General features: G+C 40.0%; 1 protein-coding gene across 2 annotated transcripts in view; it reads right to left on the reverse strand.

The window, feature by feature from the left end:
• Positions 1-18,794, reverse strand: part of fhod1 (formin homology 2 domain containing 1) — a 298,364-nt gene that overhangs the window by 276,907 nt on the left and 2,663 nt on the right. The window lies entirely within an intron of this gene.

Consider the following 18,794-nt stretch of genomic DNA (forward strand, 5'->3'; position numbering starts at 1 on the left):
ACCACCCTCTGTGTGAAAAGGTTGCCCAAATCCTGGAATGGAATTCGAACTCACAGCTTTCTGTGACATTACTACCAAGGCTGGCCGAGAAGCCTTTTTTCCCTAAAAGCATCTTGTCCCACATTATCACAGTATCAAAAAGTTCAGAACACAAGAGCTTCCTAATTAATTTGCTGTTATATTTTAACAGTAAACTATTTGACACAATAGGTTTTGCAACATCATGAAATAATTACATGGAGCTTATAGCAGTTTGGATGTAAAACAGAGGACCCTAAATAGAACACGATCATGGACTACTGAAAGACCTCATTCAAAAATAGTCTAGCAGTGGGCAGATCTTAAATCCAGTAATATGTTAATTGCTACATTTTCTTTCTCTATAATAAAATTAGTTGTCTTCAAATTAATAAAATCAAAAAAACTATTTAGACAGCCGGAAGAGAGGGCAGAGGTTCACATATTGTGAACAACTGTCATTCTAAATTATTCAGCAAAGATAAAGATGTATGACTAGCTCTGGAGCTGTACTGGGTCCCATTCAAATAAATGTATTCACCACAACAGAGCCAGCTCCATTCGAGAAGATATGGAAATATATGGCTTAAGCCTGTCTGTGTGCAAACCATGACTCAGCAGTTACAAAGAGGCAGCTCTCCAATTAGGAATGAACACCCAGCCAAGATCCACGCTGGTCCTTCAGGGAATAGCAATTTGATAATGTATGCTAAAGGTTTTAAAAATTTGCAAACAGGTTGAAGAGAAGGCTAAAAGAAGGTCCTGGGATGTTCCATGGAGAGAAACAGTAAGACGAGTCACAGATCCCATCACAGCAAGGATGAAGGAGGGAGGGTACAGGAGATGTGAGAGAAGGAGAGAGAGAGAGAGAGAAGCCAAAAAACACAAACTTCAGTAAAGCACTGACAGAGCTAGAGATAAAACAATGACCAAAAGTCAAGCAGCAGCCAAAAAAAACAACTACGTGGCAATTGCTGATAAATTTCGCGGCCTGTGTCCACTTACTGTGTTTGCTCAATGCCATGTCTGACTTCATCCAGAAATGCTGCTGCTTCTCCAGAATAGGGAATTCTGCTACCTGCTATGGATAGGGCATTTCTGGAATATCCGTCCCTCCCCACTAACCCACCACCACCACCACCCCCACCCCCAAACCCCCACAGCAGAATTCCACCATCCAAAGAGGAGTCTCTGGGAACAGCTGGGATCAGCGCTGACAAGGGAGGAAGATGGCATTTTGAACTAGTTTTGACAGGGCTGCTGATAGCGGGGAAGGATGAGGCTAGCGTGAATTGATGGAGGACAGAGAAAAATGTCAGTCTAATTTTGTGGAGGTGAGGATTGAAGGGAGAAGAAAGACTTCTGAACTGACAGAGAGGTGTGCCCGAATGCCTTACAACATCCTATAACATTTATTGAGAAATGTGTAAATTACTGGTCGTCTAAGCAAAACATTATCTATTTTACTATCACAAACAGGCAGTATTGTTACAGCATTTTATCCACGCATTAGAAGTTCACAGTAATTAGGTTGGTAGATCTCTGTGAATTCAGCTCTTTATCTTTACTTGTACCACATGACAGCAACAGCAACCATTCAGTACAGCAGTTATGGGAGCATCAGTCACTAAAAGGTCTTTTTTTTTAAATCATGTTGCACAAAGAAGTTAAAATTCTGAAATCACCTGGATCAGAAATCCCAGAATTGATTCTGGCAACTGGAGAAGAGAACAGAGCCCAAATGTCAGAGTTCTTTTTTAAATGACACAAACTGTGAGTAACTACATTTGACATCACATCAGTAACCAGTTACACAGATGGAAGGTGCAATTCCCTTCCTTGATAATGTACAGATGAGTAATGAGTACCATTAGCATCACCACTTTGGTCAGTTCTTGGGTGCACTGTCATCTATAGCTACACCATAACAAAAAGAGAGATCACAGTGCTTACTCTGCCATTCATCTGGATTACAGCTGTTATTGTCTCATATCCAGGAGGTGCTAGCCTTTAATCCATAACCCTTAAACACCTTAAACTAACAAAACATTATCAATCAATAGTCCGATTGATTTAGCACCCATGGCAATTTGGGGGTTTAGAATTCCAAATATTCACAGCCCTTTATGTAGAAAAAGTGCTCCCTTGATTTCACTCCTGAATAGCGCTAGCTCTAATTCTACACTGGGTAGACTTGGAGTTTCCCAAAGTCCCAGAAAAGTGTTGGAAGCACTGAGATAAAAAAAAGTTGTGCTGCAAACTGTGCATTTGCTCTGAAGATTAAAGAGAGTTGTGGCCAAGAGTGAACAATCAACATTTGTAACTAGGTGCAAGCCTAATATGATTCTTGTTGCCATTGTGAAGTGTGTAGAGCAGGTAACTGATGTTCCAAGATTAACACAGACAGTGCTTTTAAAGAAGGAACCTTGAGTCCAGAAACATCCCTGTGGTTTGTCATGAGGAATGTGAGTGGGCACTTGCACTTGGATTGAAAAGGCCAAATTCATCCAGAATTAAACAAGGCTGGACAGATTTCCTGGTTTGGACTGGAGGAAGGCTCTCCAGGAAAAGAAAACCTCAGTCTGATCAACAGTTCAAAGGTTGCAAGCTGCCAGACTGAGAACAGAAAAGAGGAGGAATAAACCTGTGGGAGCTAAGATTCACTTTTCAATTGATTTTGAGAAATCCATATATAAATGTACATATACATAAATATGCATATTTTATAAATATAACATATATATAAAAATACATAATGTATATATTAAAAGACAAGACAAAGACATTAGTTGGACTAATAAGAAAGGTTATTCAATTCCGTAATTTAATGTATTAAGTTGACTACAAAGATAGTGGTTTGTTCAACATGTTTTTAGTCTTTTGTTATGGCAAATGTTTAAAAGATGAAACCTTGACTATCATACTGTCAAGTTGAATTTTTTTAAAGTTATTCTCTCCACAAGCATCATAACACACATCCATGCACCTTTGTTATAAGGGAATGATTTGAACAGCCGATCCAGGGTGTGTGTTATCAGAGGTTTACATACAAGTCAAAAATTGCTTTAAGTCAACTGTTGTCATGACCAAAACTAATAATATGGGACAATTGGATGTGAGCAATAAACGCACTATGATGCACATTCAAGTATAAATAATTGGAGGCGTTTAAAAAAGAAATTTGAGAGTTTACATAAGCTTTCATGTCTGTTACCAGATAAATATAAAATATACCATTGATGCATTCTAAAATATTGCAGAAATTTGCATTCTGCAGAGATACGGACGGTCACTGCTCTGGGCACAAAGAGGATCGCATTACAATACATGCCGTTGATAGAGAGAGAGATACAATGAGGTTATTTGTTATTCTATTAATATCTAATTTTAGTGAACCCTTTTAAAAAGTACCCTTTCAAGTTTCCTTCTGGTGTTTTCCATTTTAAAGTAAACAGTAAGTGTATATCATCTAACAGATAGCAGATAAGAGTTGTATTTCAATAGAACAGGAAGATCCCGGGTTCTGATTCTAAGTCTGTGCTGAGTGGACCAATTTCATTTAGTTAGCAGTTCTCACCGCCCTTGAACTGGGGAGAGGGAGATGAGGGAGTGAAGAGTCAGGACATATTCCTCACTCCTGATTGCTATCCTGCACTCCTAACTGAACTTGTGCCTGCCTAGAACTCCAGTAAAAAGTAACACTGGCCTCTACTGCTGAATGCCCAGTTATTGAGAGGCTACCAACCCTCACACATTAAAAAACATGAACAACAAGTAGGTGAGACAGGGGAAGAAAATCAAGAGCTAGCGTAGAATGTGGCTTGTGAACTCCTTGAGGAGGGGTAAACAGGCAAGACAAGCTCAACTTTGCCTATGGGCGTACAATGGTTTAACACGTACATGCTTCTGTTGTGCTATGTGCATAAACTGAAAGGATGCAAAGATTGTTAAATCCCAACATACTGCACATTTATGTTTATAGATTCCAACCCAATTATTATTCACACTGCCAAATAAACATATACAAAACACAAGCGATTTCATTTCTACCTAACACGTTCAAACATCTCAAAGCTTGGTTTATGTTCGATTGCTGCAATTGGTACCCAAAATAACACATACAGTTCTGACATTATCATGCATATCGTCCTAAAGTCAATCCTCAGCTTTAATTGATGATGACAATTTGTTTGAGTTTAATAATTAAATATTACCATGAATAACTAGATTAATGTATACTGGATTAATATTCTACAAGATCTTTGTAGGATAATAGGTCAGCACAAAATTGTGGGCCGAAGGGCCTGTACTGTGCCGTACTGTTCTATGTTCTATGTTCTTAAGAGAGAGATTACCATGAACTAGTAATGTGGTACCATCAGGAGGTTTCATTGCCCAATTTGACTTGATATCATGAGAGTCAATGTTCAGGATTCCCAGGTCAACTCACTTCCAACTGAATCCAACTATGCCACCACTTCTGCTGGGCCTCTGTCCTGCCAATGGAACCTATACTCAGGGAAAGTGAAAGTGTTGGCTGAGATTTTGTCAGGTGCGATTCTGAGAATCTGACTACGTCAGACTGTTTCTAGACCGGTCAGTGAGACAGCTCTCCCAATTTTGGCACTATCCCCCAGATGTTAGTAAGGAGAACTTTGTAGGGTCGACAGGGCCATCTTTGCTATTGTCGTTTCTGGTGCCTCAGTCAATGCCAGGTGTTCAGACTCATTTTATTTCTACTTTGAGACTTTTTAGTGGTTTTACACAACAGAGTGGATCGCTAGGCAATTCAGGAGGGTCACATTGCTGTGAGCCAGGAGTCACATGTACACTACAGCAGGTAATGATGGCAGATTACCTTCCCTAGAAGACATTAGTGAATCAAAAGCGCTTTTATGACAATTGCCAAATGGTTTTATGATCATCATTAGGCTTTTAATTCCAGATTTTATTGAGCTCAAACTCCACCCTCATGGTGGGATTCAAACCCAGGTCCAGAACATTATCTGGGTTTCTGGATCACTAGCCCTGTGATAATGCCATGGCAACTCCCCCCCGCCAATATCCCTCCTCAGAACCCAACACTAAGCTACAAGAGAACCCTCCACATCCCAGTGGTCGGGAAAAGGGAAACACACCGCATACAGAGTAAGTTATATAGCTTTACTTATTACTGTGGCCTTATATGAATATGTTTCAACTCTAATCACCATGTTAACCAACTGCAAAAGCTATAACATGAACCATCAGGCCAGGTTTCATTCTAGGATCAGACTTGTCCAGTGGTATTGGGATCATAACAAAGAACTCACAGAAATCCCAATTATACCTCAAACCTAGTTCATTTGCAGTAAAGCATTGAGAGAAACCCCAGTAATGTGGATGATGGTACACAAAAGCAAATTCTTGCTTTGAATATATTTGAAAAGCACAAGGAAATTTCATAATAGCAATATCTTTGCTTGAGTACTTCTTTCAGAAAGTGGAGTGGATTGGGCCCAATTCACCCTTAGATGGAACAGTTGAGTTTTCAAACTTTTTTCTGCTCCTAAGCATTCCCCAAGAATTGCCTCCACTGGGAAATAAGAGAAATAAGATGCTCACTTCCAGGAAAACTCTTCTCAAAACATCAACTGCTGTTCTAGAGTCCAGGGAACAGACAATATACCTGCAAAAATTAGGAGTTCTCAACAAAAAGAGCTGTCACATACTAACAGTGAGACTTAGCTGCACCAATTGCTACAGTTACAACCTTCATTGTGTAAAACACTTTCTTCAAATCAATTAAACCAAGAAAGCAAGACCAAATACAATTTGAAGTGGATTCTCAGGGGAGCCATACTCTAGCACAAAACCATTTTCACATGCTTGTCACTGAACTTTAGCAGCGAGCTTTTACAAAGCCTCATTCAAGTGGGTGTTCGTTCGGCATGCTTATCAGAAGCACACACCTACATGTTCAACATTTCAACTGCAGCCCCGCAACTACTTACAAAACATTAAATATTTCATTAGAAATCCCATCAAATGTTGAGAAAACAGTTGATTGAATTAGAAGCTTGCGTTTAGCGAGAAGATTCTGGATTCCCACGTTTGATATTCTCCAGAGAGAGAGATATAGATAGAGACAGCAGTGATTCAAATATTGCTACCATGTGTTTTAAGACCAGGTTGGGAAAATTACACTGAACAACAGTTGCCAGATTTGATGCAAATGATTCCTTACAAAAAAATTACCTAAATGCTTTGTACCTCCTTATTTGGGTTTAATCTGATGTTTGATGATTTGATAAATCCCACTTTGTTATGCCATTTACATTGTTATGCCAAAGTTTAAAGCTAAACCCTCAGAGACTTCTGTTATTTGTCTATCTCAGTCTTTATTCCTGCCATGTAGCATTGGAGGCAGTGTCTGAATAAATGATTCTAAACTAATCATAGTATTTCCAGCGTGTAATGTCACACCTACATGAACATATCACTTATCCAGCACATACATTACCCGCTCTGGTTTGCCGTTGGCAACATCACAAATTCCAAGAAGCTGACAAACAAGGAAAGTCTATCTTTGTGGTTTTTCTTAAAAGGTAGGTGACTCAGGTATGGTTTTTAACCCTTTGTCGTCTGGTATGTACCTCAATAGGCTGTACCAGCTCCTTTTTCACTTCCAATGCTTTCTAGTTTCAATCTTGATACACAAGCATTACACAATTGATGCAATAATTAACAAACAATATTAATCTAAGAGTTGAAACTTCAAAATTCTTCCTAAATCAAAATGAAGCAACACTGAAATTTGTACAGAGTTAAAGAGGCATTTAGCACACTTGCCTTCATTGCTCAGACCTTTGCTTCTAGGGAGGGTCACTCAACCCAAAACATTAACTTTGATTTCTCTCCACAGATGCTGCTAGACCTGCTGAACTTTTCCAGCAATTTCTGTTTCTGTCTTTGAGCATAGCAGTCGGGAAATCATGTTGAGGTTGTACAGGACATTGGCAAGGCCTCTTCTGGAGTACTGTGTGTTGTTCTGGTTGCTCTGTTATAGGAAGGAAAATATTAAACTGGAGTGGGTCCAGAAAAGATTTACCAGGATGTTGTCAGGAATGGAGGGTTTGAGATATAAAAATGTATTGGGAAGACTGGGACGTTTTTCACTGGAGCATGAGGGGTTCAGGAGTGACATTATTGAGGTTTATAAAATCATGAGGGGATTAGATGAGGTGAATGACATGTGTCTTTTCCCTAGGGTGGGGGAGTTCAAAACTAGAGGGCATATTTTTAAGGTGAGTGGAGAAAGATTTAAAAAGGACATGAGGGGAAACTTTTTTTTTGACAGAGAGTGGTTCGGGTGTGGAATGAACTGCCAGAAAAAGTAGTGGATGTTTAAAAGACAGTTGGATAAGTTCATGAACAGGAAAGGTTTAGAGGGATATGGTCCAAGCACAAGCAATTGGGACTAGTTTAGTTTGGGAACATGGTCAACATGGACTGGTTGGACCGAAGGGTCTGTTTCCATGCTGTAAGACTCTATGACTCTAAGCTGTCAAATACTACAGGATGTTTGATACTTTCTAACAGGCTTGTAGGTGTATTACCAGAGCTTTAACACTGATTAAACCATAATTAATGATGTACCAAATTAGATTTACTTCCAACCCAACCACATTGCACAACCACATATAAATTACACACTGGTAGCAGCAATCTCACAGAGATCTACAACAGCTCTGTTCTGCTGAAAATTTAGCTACCATGAAATAACTTCGATGTTTGTTGCCATTGTATCCTGTGAAAATGTGGTACTGCAGGTTATTCCAGATTATACTGATGACAACCGATTATTCAAAGCAGAGTTCATTTTTTTTGATGCGAGAGTCAATAGATAAAGCCTTCAGCATTTAAAAGTTAACTTTAGCAAGAATGTAACTGACACTTTAGAGGCTAAAACAGGTGCAGTCAGTGGAATATCACAATTTTCCCCTGAGCTCAGAGCTGTCCTACAGTTTTACACTACACCTGACATTTTTGCAAGAGACTGGGTCAGTTCATGACGACAGTTTGGGAACATGGTCAACATGGACTGGTTGGACTGAAGGGTCTGTTTATTTTTGTCAGAAACGTTCTTTGCTTCTCTATTCTCCGACCTTCTTTTTTCAAAAATCTGGATTGCAGTTTCACAGGGGCTGGCTTCTTTCTAGAACTGAGACCCACATGACCAATCTTTATGTGTCCTCTTCCTCCCTCACAAATACATGTTTTCCCGCCAAGATAAAAGGGAAGTTGATAGTGAGTCAGCACCTCCACTTTCATAACAGAAGGTTTTAAACCACTTTTCAACCTCCGACATCAATCAGCGAAGTCAATACTGACCTGGGATCTCTCTGTCTGTGTAACTAAATCATTAAGGGATCTGCTTATACATCTTTTCTCATGTTAAAGATACATACATTCAAGAGTATGTATTTTGTGAACAATAGAATTATCAGGGGTATGGAAAGGGGAATGGTAAAGATCTGCAAATCAGATCGACATTTGCTAAGTAAATTCATAATTTTTAGCAGGGTTGGGGGGGATGGGTCTGCATGGGATGCTCTTTGGAGAGTCAATGCAGACTCGATGGGCCGAATGGCCTATTTCTGCACTGTGGGAATTCTACAATTCTGAGTCTTGAATTTGCCCTTGTCTAGTTCAAGGTTCTGCTATCACATCTTAGGTTTGCTCATCTGATTTGAAATATATTTTAATGGGCTTTCCTTTTTCATCAGTTCATTCAACTATTTTCCATAGAATCACTTCAAGACAGAGAAGCTCAGAGTTCACGACTTTTCCTCCTGCTTTAGACCTCTGACAATCTGGCTGGATGTTCTCTGTACTGCCTCCAGTAATTCAAAGTCTTCCTTGCAGGTTAGGGATCAGAACCAGAAACAGAATTGCAAGTCAGATGTGACCAGAGACCAGTTTGGTGAATTAGCCTCATTAGCGTTCAAGTAGTTACACAGAATTCATAAACACAAAAATGGATGATTCAGCCCAATTGCTAATAATTATTTTTAAATCAACCTTTTCATACATGCTGTGACATCTCTTCAAGGCAGATGAGACTTGAACCCTGGATCTCCTGGTCCAGAGATAGCGACACTACCACTGCATCACAAGGGCCCAGCCCAGTTACTGTGTTGTGTTCACAATCCACACAACATTCCTCCTGGCTTAATTACATTGCTCCTTCCATCAAACATCCCCTGAAATGTATCAATGCACCTCTTCAACCGCTCCACACTCTTACTAATCTCTATGTAAAGAAATTTCACATAAATTCCTTATCAAATTTATTAGTAGCTATCTTATATTCAGAAAACTCACTAAGGTCTTCCAAACCCATCACCACTACCACCTAAAAGAACAGAAGTGACAAATACATGGGAACACCACCACCTGCACTACCCCTGCGTGCCACTCACGATGCTGACCTGGAAATATATTGACATTCCTTCAGCATCAGTAGATAAAAATCCTGGAATTCCCTCACTCAGGGAATTGTGGGTCTACCTACAGTAGATGGACTGCAGCAATTTAACAAGGCCATTCACCACCACCTCCAAGGGCAATTAAGGACAGGTCATATATGTTGGCCAGCTATTCACCCACAAACTGTGAATGAAATTTTTCAAAACATTCTTGCTTTGACCACACCCAACAAAACTTCTGATGTGCTTTGCTGATAGGTGCTTGACAATATTGTAATATATTGACCATCAAATCTACTCACCCCTTTATACAACATTCACATGAAGTTCTCATTTTGCTTTCCACCTGCAGCACTTTATACTTCACTAGACTAATTTGGATCTATCATTTCTCCAGTCACACAGAGATCATGGCCAGCTGTTAGTTTGAACTTTCTAAGCTGTTTCCCGGGAATCCATCTCTTCTCCTATTTTTTGTTCCATCCCTGCAACTGAAATTCAGCCAGTGTTATTGCTGTATAAAGGAAAATAAATTCTTCTGTTATTATCCGACTTCTCACAAATTCAGGACATTTCAAAAATGCTTTTCAGTCATTTTGTTTTGAAGTGTAGTCACTTGGTTACATAAAATTGGCAGCAGCCAAAATTGCACAGAGCAAAGTCCTGTAAACAGTTACACAATAAAGCACAGTCTGAACTTTTGATGCTGTTTGATGGATAAGTGGCTAGGACACCAAGGAGATCCCTCTGGCTGTTCTTTAAATAGTGTCATGGGATCTTTTACATTCTAATGAAAGGCCAGAGGATGCCTTGGATCTAATATCTATCCTCACAATACCTCTTGCAGTGTAATATCCCAGCAATCTATATTTTGTGCTTAAGTATCTGGATTACGAAGTGGAACCTACAACTTCTGACTCATTCGCTCTGTGGTAGCGCTCTTGTCCTAGCTGAACCAATGCATCCTCTAACATTGTTCTGAGCTCGCAAAACACCAGTAAATGTCCCACTGATATCATACTTTTCAAATTGATGATAATTAGGAACACCAATCTTATCCATTTTGTGATTGACCAGGTAGAAAGAGGGAATCAAAAGGTCTTGAAATTTTATATTTCAGTTATCAAAACAAGGTATTCTTCATTGTGTTTTCATTTTTTTCCCCTCTATTCACTAACAGGATGAGGGCATCGCTGGCCAAGCCAACATTTATTGCCCATCCCTAATTGCCCAGAGGGCAGATATGAGTGAACCACATTGCTGTGGGTCTCGAGTCACATGTAGGCCAGACCAGGTAAGGATGGCAGTTTCCTTCCCTAAAGGACATTAGTGAACCAGATGGGTTTTTTCAACAATCAGCAGTGGATTCATGGTCATCATTATATTTTTAATTCCAGATACGTATTGAATTCCACCATCTGCCATGGCAGGATTTGAACACCATCCCCCAGAACATTACTTGGGTCTCTGGATTAACAGTCCAGCAATAATACCACTAGGCATTGCCTCCCCTCTGACTGCATATCTTGTCAGAGCTTTACCAAATAGAATTGCTTATAATAAAAAAAACCTGCTTTCCATTATCTAAAGTATCACTGGGATGCAAAGATTCATCATCGAATCCCTACAGTGTGGAAGCAGGCCCTTTGGCCAATCAAGTCCACACGAACCCTCAGAGCATCCCACCCAGATCCATCCCCTACCCTTTCCCTGTAACCCACACATCCCTAAACACTACGGGCAATTTAGCATGGCCAGTCCACCTAACCTGCACATCTTTGGATTGTGGGAGGAAATCAGAGCACCTGATGGAAACCCATGCAGACAAGAGGAGAATGTGCAAACTCCACACAGACAGTCGTCTGAGGGTAGAATCTGGGTCCTTTGTGCTGTGAAGCAGCAGTGCTAACCACTGAGCTACCCGTGCTGCCCTGATTGTCTTCTGAGCAAAAGCTAAATGGGTTAGGACTCCACTTACTGGAGTTTAGAAGAATGATAAGTAATCTCATTGAAACATATAGCATGCTTAAGACAAATGCTGAGAAGATATTTTCCCTCATGGGAGAATCTAGGACCAGGCGGCACAGTCTCAGAATAAAAGGGCATGAAATTAAGACTGAGCTGAGGAGAAATTCCTTCTCTTAGAGCGGTGAGGGTCTTTGAAACTCCTTGCCACAGAGAGCTGTGGGGTCAAGCCCTTGTGTATATTTAGTGCCAAAATAGATAGATTCTTGATCAAATGGGATATCAAGGATTATGGGGAAAACATAGGACAGTGGATATTGAACCAGCTAGATTCTACTGAATGGCAGAGCAGATGTGAGGGGCCTAATGGCCAAGTCCGGTTCCTATTTCTTATGGTCTTCATATGACAGTCATTCTTAGTGAATAGACAGAAATATACTATTAAATCTCTATCAGGAGGAAGTTATAATGCATTGGATCCCTCCCTAGCCCACAGTCGCAGTTCTCCTATTTTTTTCCTTATTTTTATTTGACCACCTCTGACAATAGGAGAAAAAAAAATCCTCAAAAGGTGAGGACTATAAGGTTTACTTGTTGGGACTCTCTGGTAATTTCCTGGAGTGCTTCACTTATATAATTTGAAGATAGTTGTAAAATGAATAATTCTTCTTTTCCTTTCTCTGTTCCTCTTAAAGTTAATCATCTATACCACCTAATTCAGTTGCATGAGTTGTAGCACTTCAGCTCAGCTCTCAATAGAGACCATCAGTGTGAAACCTTACTCAGAATGACAAGGTACAATCGGGGAACAGCTCACACTATTCACTAAGCATTGCTTATCCTCCCCAAAATCACAAGATTGAGATTAAATGGCAGTGCAGTAATTATTATATCTGTGAAGTACAATAGCAAATAAAATATTGACATCACATTCCTTTAATCTGAAAAGTGCTCAGCTGTTCAACGATAGAAGCAGCAATGAGGAAGAGATCTTTCTGCCTAATGGAAATTAAATGTTAATATCTGCCAATGGTGGGATTTGAACCATGTACCCAGAACAGCAGCTTGGGTCCTGGATTGCTAGTCCAGTGATATGAAAATATGTCAATATCTCCCCTGGCATAGAGGTTATGACATTCCTGAACGGAGGAACGGAGCGGACGTGGGTTTTTCGTGTCCCATGTACCCCTTTCATTTATCAAACTATTTGGAAAGGGCTGCTTCAGCCAAAAGTAAATTAAATGGCTGACCTCAAGCTAAGTGATGGGCAGGGTGGAGGTGACCATCCAGACACCTCGGGTAGCTGTCTTTTTCTCAATGGGGAGTAAAGGTCCAAACAAGCGATTTCCATCAGGGCCCGGTGTGGCGGCAGGGTGGGTTTCCGATCTCGAGGTAATTCCTCGAAGTGTGGTCTCACCACGACTAAGCACTTAAGATAGACTGTGATGTTTGAACTTCCAACTTTATTTTTTTATTTTCTACTTAAAACTAAGAAAGTCTGCAATGTGTAACTTTTAGCCTTATTTCATATGTTTTACACTATACCATAATTACTGCAATATTTAACTTCTAACTTTGTTCTTTCTTTCTACCCTCTTCTTAGGTACTTATACCGAAGATGGCACCTTGTGTAGTGACATTATACACTTTTCACTGTATTCCTGCACTTTTGTACTTGAGTACACATGACAATAAAACTACAATCAAACAGCCCTGGGTATACAGTACATCAGCAAGTGCTCAGAATTAGGAGTCAGTCCGTGTAAGTCCTCCATTATCAGTGAACCATTTTCTACAATTAGTGTGGGTATACATTTATACTTTTCCTGCCTATGTAACTAATGCATCATATCTAAACTGTTCCTTCCTAATAAACTACCCTAAAAATATTTACAAATACCCAACTGACTCCCTTGGGCATCTATGGCACCCAAAACCAAAATCTCACGTTGTAAACAAGAGAAAGAACAGAATGCACAACAATGATTAAATAAGTTCTGCTGAGGTAAACTTCTGAATTTAAATGTAAACTTTGATTCAAGTTTGTGAAGCAATTGACTTAGTGGGAGTGTATATTTTAAAGGGACTGAGATCAGACTGGTTCTATCATTTGGCTGGTAGCTTCATTCGTAATCTCAGTAGCAGCCACTTACATTATTTCAGAGATCTCTTCACAAATGGCAGCATCTCAAATGTCCAGACACTACATTGGCAAGAAGATATCTAGCTATGTACTCCCCTCTTCAGCCCAGGAGGCAGGGGCAGTAATGAATTGGCTGGCATTGAGTATCTCAATACCAGTCAGCAATTGAAAATGAGAGTATTCTACGCTGGATAAATCAAAATCACGTATGAAGCCAACAGAAAGACTGTGAAGAACTTGAGGCAATGAATCAAGATATCGCTAAAGGATTATTTAGTTCCCAGTGCTAATGAAGAGCCTGGAAAATATAGCATAAACTTGGGAGAAAATATAACAAACATAACATTAATTTAATGTTGGAACTATCTAATGTTTAGGTTTATATATAATTTCTAGGAAAACATTGTCGAAGCACTTCATTTCAGACAACAATTTGCAAAGTTTGGGTTTGGGCTTGTAAGTGGCAAGTGAGTTTTGCATGACACAAAGTGCTAGACAATGCCCATCTCCAACAACAGAAAATATAACCATCACTCCTTGACATTCAATGTCACCGAATCCCGCACTAACAACATCCTGAAGGTTACCATTGACCCAAAACGGATTTGGGCCAGCTATAAAAAGATTAATGGTTCGAAGAGTAAGATCTGAGGCCAGCAATTCAGTTGTGAGTAATATACCCCCTGATTTCCCATAGCTTATCCAGCATCCACAAGCCAGGAGTGCGATGCAGTACAGCTCTAACATCAATCAAGAAGCTTGACACCATCCAGTACTAAGCAGCCCAACTTATCAGCACCCCATCTACAATCTTCAACATTACTTCCCTCCACCATCAACATATATTGGCAACAGTTTCACAACACTTAAAAGGGCAGCGTGCAAATTCACCCCCCTCTGCCCAAAACACCCAGGGTAACTCAATCACGGGCACAACCAGTGAAAGATTGCCCCTCATGAGAATGGGCAGAAGCTGGCTCGCTCTCTCACGTTTGCAGCTGATGCTCAGTGAATGTGTCAGAGCAGCAGCCTGTGATCAGAGGAGCAGCGAGAAGCAGCTTGTGAGCAGTGGGCCAGGCTGCTGGGCCAAAGGATGCGGCAGTGCTGAGGAAAGACCTGGGTGGGACAAGAAATAAAGATGGTGAGGCCACAAAGGGCAGAGAGAGGCTGAAAATTGAAAATATGGGTTACAAAGGGGGAAGAAGGGCTGCAAAAGTGGGACGGAAGCTGAAAAGGATGTGAGAAGCTTGCTTTGGACCAGACCAAACCCCCTCAAAATATATTAAGCAGATAGCCTAGATCCTAACTTTTTCTTATTTAAATGTAAGTGTAAGGTGTTGTATTCCAGATGCAATTCAATTGGTCAAACTGCCCAACTTTAAGTAAAACACACTTTTTTTTAATACATTACAGTTAAAATACAAAAAAGAAAGGAATTGGCTGAACTGTAACTCTAACAAAATGATATATAACTACTACTAATTAACTGTTGCAATATCCCATAAACACACACTTGGCAAAGACAAATTCAGTAAAATAGTTCGTCTCACATACAAGTCTAGCAGCAGGAAAGGAACCCCAGCTTTTAGTTGTAACAGAGAGAGGAATAAAAGCTTCCAAGTCCAGCCTCAAGACCCCAGCAACTGCTGAAAGCTAAAACTAAAATTCCTGGTTCTGTGGGAGCTTGACTCCACTCATTCAGGCTGCTTCTATTGTTCCAACTTTTAAAAAAAAAGCCAAGGTCTCAAAGGCTGTTTATTTTATTGACCTTGAGCATTCTGCTCAGCACCTCTGTGTCAACCCTCATTTCAAAAAACGACAAAATATACCTCTTAAAGCCGTAGCATTGTCACAGGCTGTAAAAGGAAGTTGCGGTTGAAAGGGGAAAGAGGGGCAGCATTATGACAGTCCAAAAGAGTCCCACATACTGAGAATTATTTGAGGTGCCAGAGACTACGGTTGGTACAAATATACAATCATTTAGCTGTGGATTCATCAGTTTATGGAATGTCTGCTTATGATAATTTGTTTTTGGGTACAGGCACATGATATCTATTCAAAAAGAAATTCTGTTGCTAATTTGTGTCTTCAGCAATACAATTTATATTTATAAAGTTGCTTTAATGTAATGAAATCGATGAATTTGCTTCACTGAAGTATTACAAAACAAAATATGACAGGGCTGTAACCTCACAGATTATGGACTGAGAGCTAGAAAGTAGAATGAGAATGCATAGCTCCTTTGGAGCCAGGACAGGTGCAATGTGCCAAATATAAACAGAAAATTCAAGCCCCAAAGGAAGCTATGTTCTTACACATGAATACACAGTGTTTATTAACTCTCCAGCCTCCGCTGGTTATAGCAGAGCAGAAACTTGCACGCAAATTTAAACACTTGTTCTTTGGCCTCCAACTACCAATGACCAAACAGCTGACTCTTTTCTAAAATTTGAAACGTAAAGGCAAGTTATTTAGCTTTGTAGGTGGTTATAAATGATACCAAAGTTGAAGCTGTCTCTTCCAGGTTGATTCATAATAATCAGTCTCAGTTCAGCTGTATTGACCATTTTGCATCAGTGCAACTTTACCATTTAATAGCAAGATACAAACCATTATAAATTAATCTTCAGAATGTAGTGTTTATCAGCCGACAAGCATATTGATTTTACATCGTAGCTAATTATAGAAGGAACTAATGATAGAAAGTTACTGATCAGAAAATTAGAAGGAAGGCAAAAAGTAATATATCAGATCTGCATCATACAGTGGAGGAGAATCACACCTGGAAGTCTACCTACTCAACCACTTTATCAGTGAAGGAGCTATGGGAACAAACTATATTCTTAGGGAATGGGTGATGAAAGTCACTGTTGCTATTCACAATCACCTCCTCGTAAGTAAACAGAACTGTCAAAAGCCTCGAAGCAGGTTGCAATATTGGATATGGAGTCTGAAGTAAAGAAAAGACTTCCAGCTATTGCTGTAAAAAGATGCATATTGCTGAAGCTTTTTATCTAGCTTTCACCAGGACAATTTGTAAGAACTTTTATTTAAGGGGAAAATCATAATTTATACTGTTACAGATTATCCAGCAAATTTTATCTCATTGCAGAATCACGTTTAATATAGGATATGGTGTTGTGTGTTTTGCAGGCGTGGATACAGTCTGTATCATGCTTGTTGCGAACAGCCTAAGGGATATGTTCCATGCAATTGAAGGTTGGTCTCATTGGCAAACTCATAAATAAGGCCAGAGTAGACTGTGGAAATAGAGGCATCAAAGCCATCCTGCCAGATAACCCGATCAGAAAATTTCTCAGATAACAAGGTGTAGAGCTGGATGGACACAGCAAGCCAAGCAGCATCAGAGGAGCAGGAAGGCTGACGTTTAGGGTCTAGACCCTTCTTCAGAAATGGAGGAGGGGAAGGGGATTCTGAAACAAATAGGGAGAGAGGGGGAGGTGGATAGAAGATGGATAAAGGAGAAGATAGGTGGAGAGGAAACAGACAGGTCAAAGAGGCAGGGATGGAGCCAGTAAAGGTGAGTATAGGTGGGGAGTTAGGGAGGGGATAGGTCAGTACAGGGAGGACGTTATCTCAGATTCTCCAGCATCTGCAGTTCCTACTATCTCAGAAAATTTCTCGCTGAGTATCACTTGGTTTCACAAATAGCCCCAAGGCAATCACTTTTGGTCCTGAAAAATGCCCAGTCTACCTCAGGTAAGATAACTCAAATGTTTGAGCAACAAATATTTCACATTGCTAATACACAAATAAACACTGGGGTAATGGATTTCAGGGCTGGTGCAAAGCCAGGTGTGTAGGCCTTGTATCCAAAAGATTGTTTCAAACAGCACATCCCTTTAGGTTTTCGTAACAAGAAAGGCACTGAACACACACAACCAGTCCACACGTGCAACACAGCATCCAACATTTGATGCGATTCATCAATTGGACAACATTTGCTGGATAATTCGGAGTGTGTGAAGAATAATGCTGTCAGCCAATTTAGGATTGTCAGTTGGGCTTCCAGTGCAGCACCTTTGCATGTAGTGGAAGCTGTATCTATTAATAAACAGGGCCCGATTCTTTTGATGGAAAGAACACGCACATGCACTGTTCCCACTTCAACTCAACAAAATAGGTAACAGCCATTCACTAGTTAAAGCCCTGCCCTGAGAAATGAATCAAAGTCAACCTGCCTAGTTTAAAATATAAACAAAGCCTGGAAGTTATCTGTCAATCATCATTAACTGGCATCATTAACTATGCCTCTATCAGTCAGAGTTTCCTTGTCAACCAATCAGCACTCTCCTGTCATAAAGGATAAAGATTGGTTTTCCTCTTAAATTGGTATTTCTTGTAAATTGTCCTGTTGAGTGCAAGGTGAAAAGATTTGACAAGATGTGTCGATTTTAGCAAATTCATGTTCTATACTGCCAAATACTATTTGCATTTATGTAGTGTCATATGTTCCAATGCGTTTATACCTAAATAAGTGCTTCATAAGCACAGTCACTATTATTTTGTCAGAAATGCAGGAGCTAATTTGCACTCAGCAAGATTTCAGAAATATTGAATTATTGTGAATTATGAATGTCTTACTGACATTGGCCCAGCATCTGGGAGATCTTCACATAGTAGCATGGCATTTTGTATATCCATCTGACTAACGGCTCACCCAAATGGTGACACCTCAGACAGTGCAGCATGACCTTAAGACTGCGCTGAATATGTCCTCGAGAGTGGGTTAGAAATCCACAATTCTCTGACTCAGAGGCAAGAATGTTACCAATGAACAACAACATTTAACAAAACACTTTGAAATCAGGGATTATGTGAGTAAGAGTCCAAACAGGCCAGGAACAGGAAAACAATGGATTTCCCACCACCGTCATTCTGTGTCAACAATGCCTTTAGGATACTGTGGTCACAATGGATTACAACATGTGCCAAGCCATCAATATGTTCACCAGATGACTTGTACACACAATATTCCTCTTCTGTACATCAGCATTGAGACAGGACCTGGCAATTTTGCCCTGCCATTCAAGATTTAAAGTAAAAAATGTTTGGGACTGGAGTTATATATAATACAGAGATAGTAGGAACTGCAGATGCTGGAGAATCCGAGGCAACAAGGTGCAGGGCTGGATGAACACAGCAGGCCAAGCAGCATCATAGGAGCAGAGATGCTG

This window comes from Rhincodon typus, chromosome 15 (assembly GCF_021869965.1).
Source record: "Rhincodon typus isolate 14 chromosome 15, sRhiTyp1.1, whole genome shotgun sequence".
Taxonomy (NCBI): Eukaryota; Metazoa; Chordata; class Chondrichthyes; order Orectolobiformes; family Rhincodontidae; genus Rhincodon; species Rhincodon typus.